Source organism: Mirounga angustirostris, unplaced genomic scaffold, assembly GCF_029215605.1.
Source record: "Mirounga angustirostris isolate CCGP_5_RB_7025 unplaced genomic scaffold, mMirAng1.0.hap1 SCAF_11, whole genome shotgun sequence".
NCBI lineage: Eukaryota > Metazoa > Chordata > Mammalia > Carnivora > Phocidae > Mirounga > Mirounga angustirostris.
In genome coordinates this window covers 42,431,751-42,439,924 of record NW_026991719.1, presented here as the reverse complement: position 1 = coordinate 42,439,924, position 8,174 = coordinate 42,431,751, and positions in this window count along the sequence as shown.

Genomic DNA, 8,174 nt, shown 5'->3' with positions numbered 1-8,174 from the left:
AGCTCATGATACTCAGTGCCTTTTCCCCTAAGATCAGAAATGAGGAAGAATGTCCACTCTCACCCTGGTTATTTTACATTGTATTGGAAATTCTAGCCAGTTCAGAGAGGCAAGAAAAAGTCATAAATGTCTTATAGATTGGGAAGGAAGAAATAAAACTACCCCAATTCTCAGATGACATGATTATCTGCATAGAAAATCCCATGGAATTTATGTTAAAATCACTGGAGCTGGGGTGCATGGGTGGCTCAGTCAGTTGGGCCTCTGCCTCTTGATTTTGGCCTCAGGTCATGATCTCTGGATTGTGAGATCAAGCCCCACGTCAGGCTCCGCACTCAGTGTGGAGTCTCCTTGAGATTCTCTCTCTCCCTCTCCCTTTGCCCCTACCCCTGCTCACTCGCTCTCTCTCTCAAATAAATAAATACAATCTTTAAAGTGAAACTTTTTAAAAAGTACTGGAGCTAATATGTGAGTTTAGCAACATTGCAGAATACAAATCCAACACACAAAAATCAAGCATATTTCTGTATACTAGCAATGAACAGTAAAAACCAAAAATTTCTTTAAGATTTTATTTAAGATTTTATTTATTTATTTCTTTAATATTTTATTATTACAAGTGATGGGGAGGGGGAGAGAGAGAGAGAGAAGCAGACTCCCCACTGAGCAGGGAGCCCAACGTGAGGCTCGATCCCAGGACCCAGAGATCATGACCAGAGCCGAAGGCAGACGCTTAACCGACTGAGCTCCCCGGGCGCCCCACAGGGTTTCCTATTAGTGTGTAATTGGGTCATTTCCAGCACTTAGCTACTACAGATAGAGTTACTGTATGACCATTAATGTATGTCCCGGAGTGCTCACCACAGCTAGTATGTGATGGCAAGAACCTAAATCATATACTCCCTATCCATTCAGTGGATGAGTGACTACATAAACTTTGGTGTAATAAATGATGACACAGGGGCGCCCGGCTGGCTCAGTCGTTAAGCGTCTGCCTTCGGCTCGGGTCGTGATCCCAGGGTCCTGGGATCGAGCCCCACATTGGGCTCCCTGCTGTGCAGGAAGCCTGCTTCTCCCTCTCCCACTCCCCCTGCTTGTGTTCCCTCTCTGGCTGTCTCTCTGTCAAATAAATAATAAATAAGATCCTTTTTAAAATAAATAAATAAATAAATAATGAGACATCATCAAACCCATTTCAGAACATGTGAACCACTGTTTGCACAAGTTTCACAAGTGTTAATGGGAATCTGTCATGAAGATGACACACGACTTTAATGACTGCAGATGGGTCGCAGTAACCGATGAGGCAGTGAGCTCCCTGAGTTCATCTTGGTATGCCCGTGGGCGGAGGTGAGGACAAACGGGAAGGACATAAGTGGCCAGAGAGGACCTCAACTGGACCTTGGCCCATGGTTCTGGTTTCAGAGCTTCCCAGCTGCCTGACTGCCCTGAACAATTCGAGGGAGGCAGCCCCTGGCTGTGCCTGAGGAGACCCAAGTCAGGGCATCCCCAGCAACTCTGACCTGCTCCTCGTCCTCTTGGGCCAAATCTGCTTTTTCATCACTTCAGATCCCCCTTCATTCATAAGCGTCCTCTGTGTGCTGGGAGTGTAAGTGTGCCCATCGTGCAGATGAGGAGACTGAGACCCATGGAGGGCAGACGCTCGGTCTGCTGCCCCACAGCAGGCGAGGGGGCAGGTGTTCATGGGTCATTCCTCACCCCACAGCCGTACATCCCCTCGGGCCATCCAGAGCTTTTCTGCTGCCTCCTCCTCGAGGCCTGTGTCTCTCCCAGCCCAGCAGCCCCGGTTCATCTACGTGCCCCAGCTAGGGGTTGTAGACCCAGCATTTAGGCTCTGGGAGGGGACTGGGTGGAGGCAGAGTCGGCAGCTGGTCAGGATCTGAATGGGGACCCAGGGACCTTTTCCTAAACCTACGCTCTGCTGGGGAAGCCCCAATGCCTTCAGGATCCAGGGCTGTGCCTTCAGGACGGGCCAAGCTGTAACCCAACCTGCCCTGTGGTCGAGGCAACAGAACCAGTCCATCTTGTGGGGGAAAAAGCCTAAAATGAAACCTTCCAATGAGAAAAAGATTACAAATGTGGGAGAATTTCCCTTTAACCACAGAAATGAGCTTCTGGTAGGAGGAAAAAGAGCAGGAGGAAGAGGAAAACCATTTGCAGTGACTAAGACCAGGGTCCTCCGGGAAGAAGAGGCAGAGCTGGCCCTCGGCTGCCCCCAGCTGTCCACACGCAGAGAGGGAGGCTCTGAGGGACACCCAAGTCTGGGGCTCATGTACCCAGACGTCTGTGACCCTCTCAGGTGTGAATGCTTAAGTTTCTGTCCCTCCCTCCGGTCTTCTTCCCTGAGGCCTTCCTGGTTTTGGAGATGAGTTGCCCCCTGCTGGTAAAGGTTAGAATATGAACGGTCCACGGCTGAGCCTGGTGACACTCACACCTCACCGTGGGACCACGGCTTCAGTCCCGCTTCCCTGAATGAAAGGAAAGGCCACTTTGACTTCACAGGAAGCTCAGGTTTAAACCTGGACTTCCCTGGACCCCAGACATCCAGAATGGGAAGTGGAGGGGTTGTACTCTGCGGTCAGGTGACAGCTAGGCTGAGGGCTGAGACCCGAGGACAGATAGCAGGGGCCCCTGTGAGGTCAAAATACTGGGCCTAGTAACAAGGAGGAGGAGACAGAGGAAGATTATGGAGGCCCCAGCAAAGGACTGTGCTCAGGGCTGATGAGAACACAGAAGGCACTCAGGGCTTCAGTTTCCTCATCTGTACACTCGTGATAAAAATGGAATTTACATTGTGGCATTGGTGTGAGAAAAGCATGATTCGTGTAAAGTAATCGGCCCAGGGTCTGGCACAGAGTAACTGGGAGGTAAATGCTGATAGTGTTGTTCTTGTTATCATTACAAGAATCACTCAATCTTAATTATCTGGTGACAAGCCGTTCTCCCTACAGGATGGGCAACTTGCTCCCTTCAGGGGCAAGCCCCCCATCTGCCCACCTCCATGGCCTCAGGGTGGGGACACTGGCAGTGACCACAGAGGTCTGGTGAGGGAAGGGGTGAGCGGTAGGCAGAATATGGCCCCTCAAAGATAGTCACATCCTAAACTGTAGGGCCTGGAATATGTCACCTTACATGGCAAAAGGGATTTCGCAGATGTGATCAAGTTAAGCATTTTGAGATGGGGAGGATTATCCTGGATTATCTGGCTGGGTGCAATGTAAATCACAAGGGTTCTTATAAGTGAAAGAAGGAGGCAGGAGAGAGAGAGAGTGATTTGATGTGAGAAAGACTCAACTGGCCATTGCTGGCATTGAAGATGGAGGAAGGGGCCATGAGCCAAGGACTGCAGGCAGCCTCTAAAAACTGGAAAAGGCAAGGGAATGGATTCTCCTCTAGAGCCTCCAGAAGGAACACAGCCCCACGGACACCCTGTGATACTCCTGACCTCCCTGACCTCCGGAACTGTAAGAAAGTACATTTGTGTTGCGTTCAGCCACTAAGTTTGTTGCAAATCTTTACATCATTAATAGGAAACTACTAGGTAGGGAAACACAAGTGCTCCCCACTCCCTTCCTTCCTCCCTCTCAGGCCCACATTTCTGACAGAAATGCCCAGTCCTGTGGCCCCTAGAAGATGGTGCCCCTGGGATGAGGTGGTGGCCCTGTCATCTTGGTTAACCTGAAAAAGTGGGGGAGACTGGGAGGGTGTGGGTCCCCTGGGGAGGGTGTGTGTGGATCCAGTGCCTCTCAAGGGAGCAGGCAGGGAAGGGGCCAGGGGGACAAGGAGGCCTCCACCCTTCGCATTATCCACCACTATAACAATACACAAGCTTGAGGGTGGGAAGGAGGTGTCGTGGGGGACAGTGATTGCAAGAGTTCTGGGGGTGGGAGCTGATAACAGCTGACGTTTACTTGTTCTGTGCTAGGCACTGCCCTAGGTAACTGCTGTGTTATCTCATTTAACCTTCACCATAACCCTGTGCAGAGAGCAAGTTATTACCCTTGATGGCAGACAAGCAAAGGGAGGCACAGAGAGCTTAAATAGCTTGCCTATCGTGTGACATAGTGGCAATTTAGTCCTGGACTGTACCACTCCAGAGCCCTTCCTCTTGCCTGCCCTGCTACACTGCCTGAATTGCTAGATTAATCAAATATGTTCATGAGTGACACCATTACATGTTTCCCCCAAAGCTCAGTGAGCATTAGCCCCTGTTTAAGAATGGGAAACTGAGGCTGGGAGGGGACAGATGACTTACCCAAGGTCGCACAACCAAGACTTGGGGTCCTGGCTTTTAAATGAACTCTTCTGGGCTCTAAAACCACATACGGGGGCACCTGGGTGGCTCAGTCGGTTTAAGCGTCCAACTCTTGATTTTGACTCAGGGCACGATCTCAAGGTTGTGAGATCGAGCCCTGCATCAGGCTCCGTGCTGGGCGTGGAGCCTGCTTGGGATTCTCGATCTCTCCCTCTAAATAAATAAATAAATAACCTCTCTCTCCCTCTCTAAATAAATAAATAAGACAAAACCATGTATGAATGAGGTCCAAGGGGAGATGAGCTCTGATGTCTGAGGACAAAATGGACAGATTCTCTCCATCCCCCAAGAGGTGAATGTCCCTGCTCCATGGCTGGTATCAGGAGACACAGAATAAACAAGTCCCCAAAACATGACTTCCATAGATAGGGCTGAGGGAGCCTCCGTAACTTCCAGGACTGAATGCAAGACCTTGACCCCAGGGGAGGTTCTGAAGGAAGTAGGCCACCTACACTTCACGGTCTAGACAAGGAAACTGGGGTCGCTCAGAGCCGGTGTGGAGGAGTCCCAAAGAGTCACATCACTCCCAGGACTCACTGCATTTTGTTTTACTTGTGACTTTTTTTTTTTTTTGCCTGAGAAATGTACATTTCAATGAATATTAATGAATTGCACATCCATGAACAACCACCCAGGTCAAGCTGTAGACCAGTATTGACATTCCAGAAGTCTCCTGGGGTCCCTTCCCAATTATATCCCTCCCTCCCTCCCTCCCCCAGAAGTAAACGTTATCATGGACCTGGTGATAATCATTCCCTTGCTTTCCTTTATAATTTTACCACTGGTAATGGATTCATTTTGCCTGTTTTTCTGTTTGGCTTCATTTGCTCAACATCATGTCTGTGCAATTCATCCAGGCTATTCCATGTAGTTGTAGATCTTTCACTCTCATTATACAATATTCCATTCTGTGAATATATAATTTATCTATACATTTCATAGCACATCTGGTTTTTCTTTTTTTTTTTAAGATTTTATTTATTTATTTGACAGAGAGATAGAGAGAGAGCACAAGTAGGCAGAAAGGCACGCAGAGGGAGAGGGAGAAGCAGGCTCTCCACTGAGCAGGGAGCCCTACGTGGGGTTCGATCCCAGGACTCTGGGATCGTGGCCTGAGCCGAAGGCAGCCGCTTAACCGACTGAGCCACCCAGGCGCCCCGCACATCTGGTTTTTCTATTTGTAGTTTTTAATATATTCTAGGTTTGAGTTTTTCATCAGTTAATTGTGTTTGAATTATCTTCTCTCAATTTGCATCCCAATTTGTGGCTTTCACTCTATGGTGTTTTTTGATCAATAGACATTCTTAATTTTAAAGTAATTGAGTGTTTTATAATTGTCATTTATGGTTAGTGTTTTGTGTCTTGTTTAAGAAAAATTTTTCTACCATGAGTATATGAAGGTATTTTTCTTTTTTTTTTTTTTTAAAGATTTTATTTATTTATTTGAGAGAGAGAGAATGAAAGACAGAAAGCATGAGAGGGAGGAGGGTCAGAGGGAGAAGCAGACTTCCCCGCTGAGCAGGGAGCCCGATGCGGGACTCGATCCCGGGACTCCAGGATCGTGACCTGAGATGAAGGCAGTCGCTTAACCAACTGAGCCACCCAGGCGCCCTATGAAGGTATTTTTCTATATTAAATTCTTTTTTTCTTTTTAAGATTTTACCCATTTATTTAACAGAGAGAGAGAGAGTAGCAGAGGGAGAGAGAGAAGCAGACTCCCTGCAGATCAGGGAGCCCGATGCGGGACTCGATCCCAGGACCCTGAGATCATGACCTGAGCTGAAGGCAGAGGCTTAACCGACTGAGCCACCCAGGTACCCCTCTATATTAAATCCTTAAAGCTCTTTGGTTTTGCTTCTCACATTTAGGTTTTGAATCTGCCTAGAGTTATTTTTGTGTTGTAAGGATCCAATTTCATTTTTTTTCAATATGGATAACAGATTGTTCCATTTATTGAAAGTCCAACCATTTCCTGCTGGTCTCACAATACCTCCTTGGCTACCTATTCTGAGTCTACATATAAGTGGGTCTGTTTCTGAGACCACTGGTCTTTCATTAGTCTATTTGTCTACCTTTGCAGCAATATCACACCAGCTTAATTGCTCTACCCTACATTAAGTATGGGTGTTCTGGCTAGTTGGCACTTCCACATAAATTTAAGAACTAACCTGTTTTGATACGCAGACACGCAAATCTATTGAAATCGTGCCTGGATTTACATTGAACCTACAAAACAGTTCAGAGGGAACTGACAGCTTTATGACATTGACTCTTTCATTCAATAACATGTGTATCTATTTATTTAATCTTTTAAAATGTCTTTCAGTAAGGTTTTATATTTTTTTACTAAAAGACCTTGCCCTCTTGGGGCGCCTGGCTGGCTCAGTTGGTAGAGCATGTAACTCTTGATCTCGGGGTTTTGAGTTCGAGCCCCACGTTGGGTGTGGAGATTACTTAAAAATAAAATCTTTTAGGGGCGCCTGGGTGGCTCAGTCGGTTAAGCGGCTGCCTTCGGCTCAGGTCATGATCCTGGGGTCCTGGGATCGAGCCCCGCATCGGGCTCCTTGTTCAGTGGGGAGCCTGCTTTTCCCTCTCCCTATGCCTGCCGCTCCCCCTGCTTGTGCTCTCTCTCTCTCTGTGTCAAATAAATAAATAAAATCTTTAAAAAATTAAAATCTTTTATTTTTTTTTATTTATTTATCTGGCAGAGAAAGAGCGCATAAGCAGGGGGAGCAGCAGAGGGAGAGGGAGAAGCAGGCTCCCCGCTGAGCACGGAGCCCAACTAGTGGCTCGATCCCAGGACCCCAGGATCATGACCTGAGCTGAAAGCAGACACTTAACCGACTGAGCCACCCAGGTGCCCCCAAAATAAAATCTTTAAAAAAAAAAAAGATCTTGCCCTCTTTTGTTAATTTCTAAGTAGTCCATAAATGGTATCTTTATTAAAATTTTGTCTGTTGTTAGCATATAAAAGCAATTGATTTTTGAATGTGCATTTTTGTATCAGAAATCTTTTTAAATTCTTAATAATTCTAATAATTTGTCGATGGTATCATCTACAAATAATGACAATTCTGTTCTTCATTTCCAATCTTTAAATATTTTTAATTTCTTTTCCTTGCCTTTCCTTGCCTTACTGTGCTTGCTAGGACCTCCAGTACAATGCTGAGTAGAAATGGTGATAGCAGGCATCCTTGCCACGTTCCAAATGTCAGAGCTCTTAAAATTTCATTTGAAGTATGTAGTTTACTATAAATCCTTATAGATAGATACCGTTTATGTTAAGAAAATGTATTCACCTGGGGCGCCTGAGTGGCTCAGTCGTTAAGCATCTGCCTTCAGCTCAGGTCATGATCCCGGGATCCTGGGATCAAGCCCCGCATCGGGCTCCCTGCTCAGTGGGAAGCCTGCTTCTCCCTCTCCCACTCCCCCTGCTTGTGTTCCCTCTCTCTCTCTCTATTAAATAAATAAAAATTTTTAAAAATTAAATTAAAAAAAGAAAATGTATTCAACTAATTTGCTAAGGTTTTTTTTTTTTTTAAGTCGGCTCCACGCCCAGTGTGGAGCCCAACTCCAGACTTGGACTTACAACCCTGAGATCAAGACCTGAGCCGAGATCAAGAATCCGATGCTCAATCGACTGAGCCACCCAGGTGTCCCTTGCTAAGGTTTTTAAAATCAAGAATAGAGGGGCACCTGGGTGGCTCAGTCAGTTAAGCATCCAAGTCTTGATTTCGGCTCAGGTCATAATTTCGGGGTTGTGGGATTGGGCCCCACGACAGGCTCTGCACTCAGTGTGGAGTCTGCTTGTCCTTGTCCTTCTGCTCCTCCCACCCCT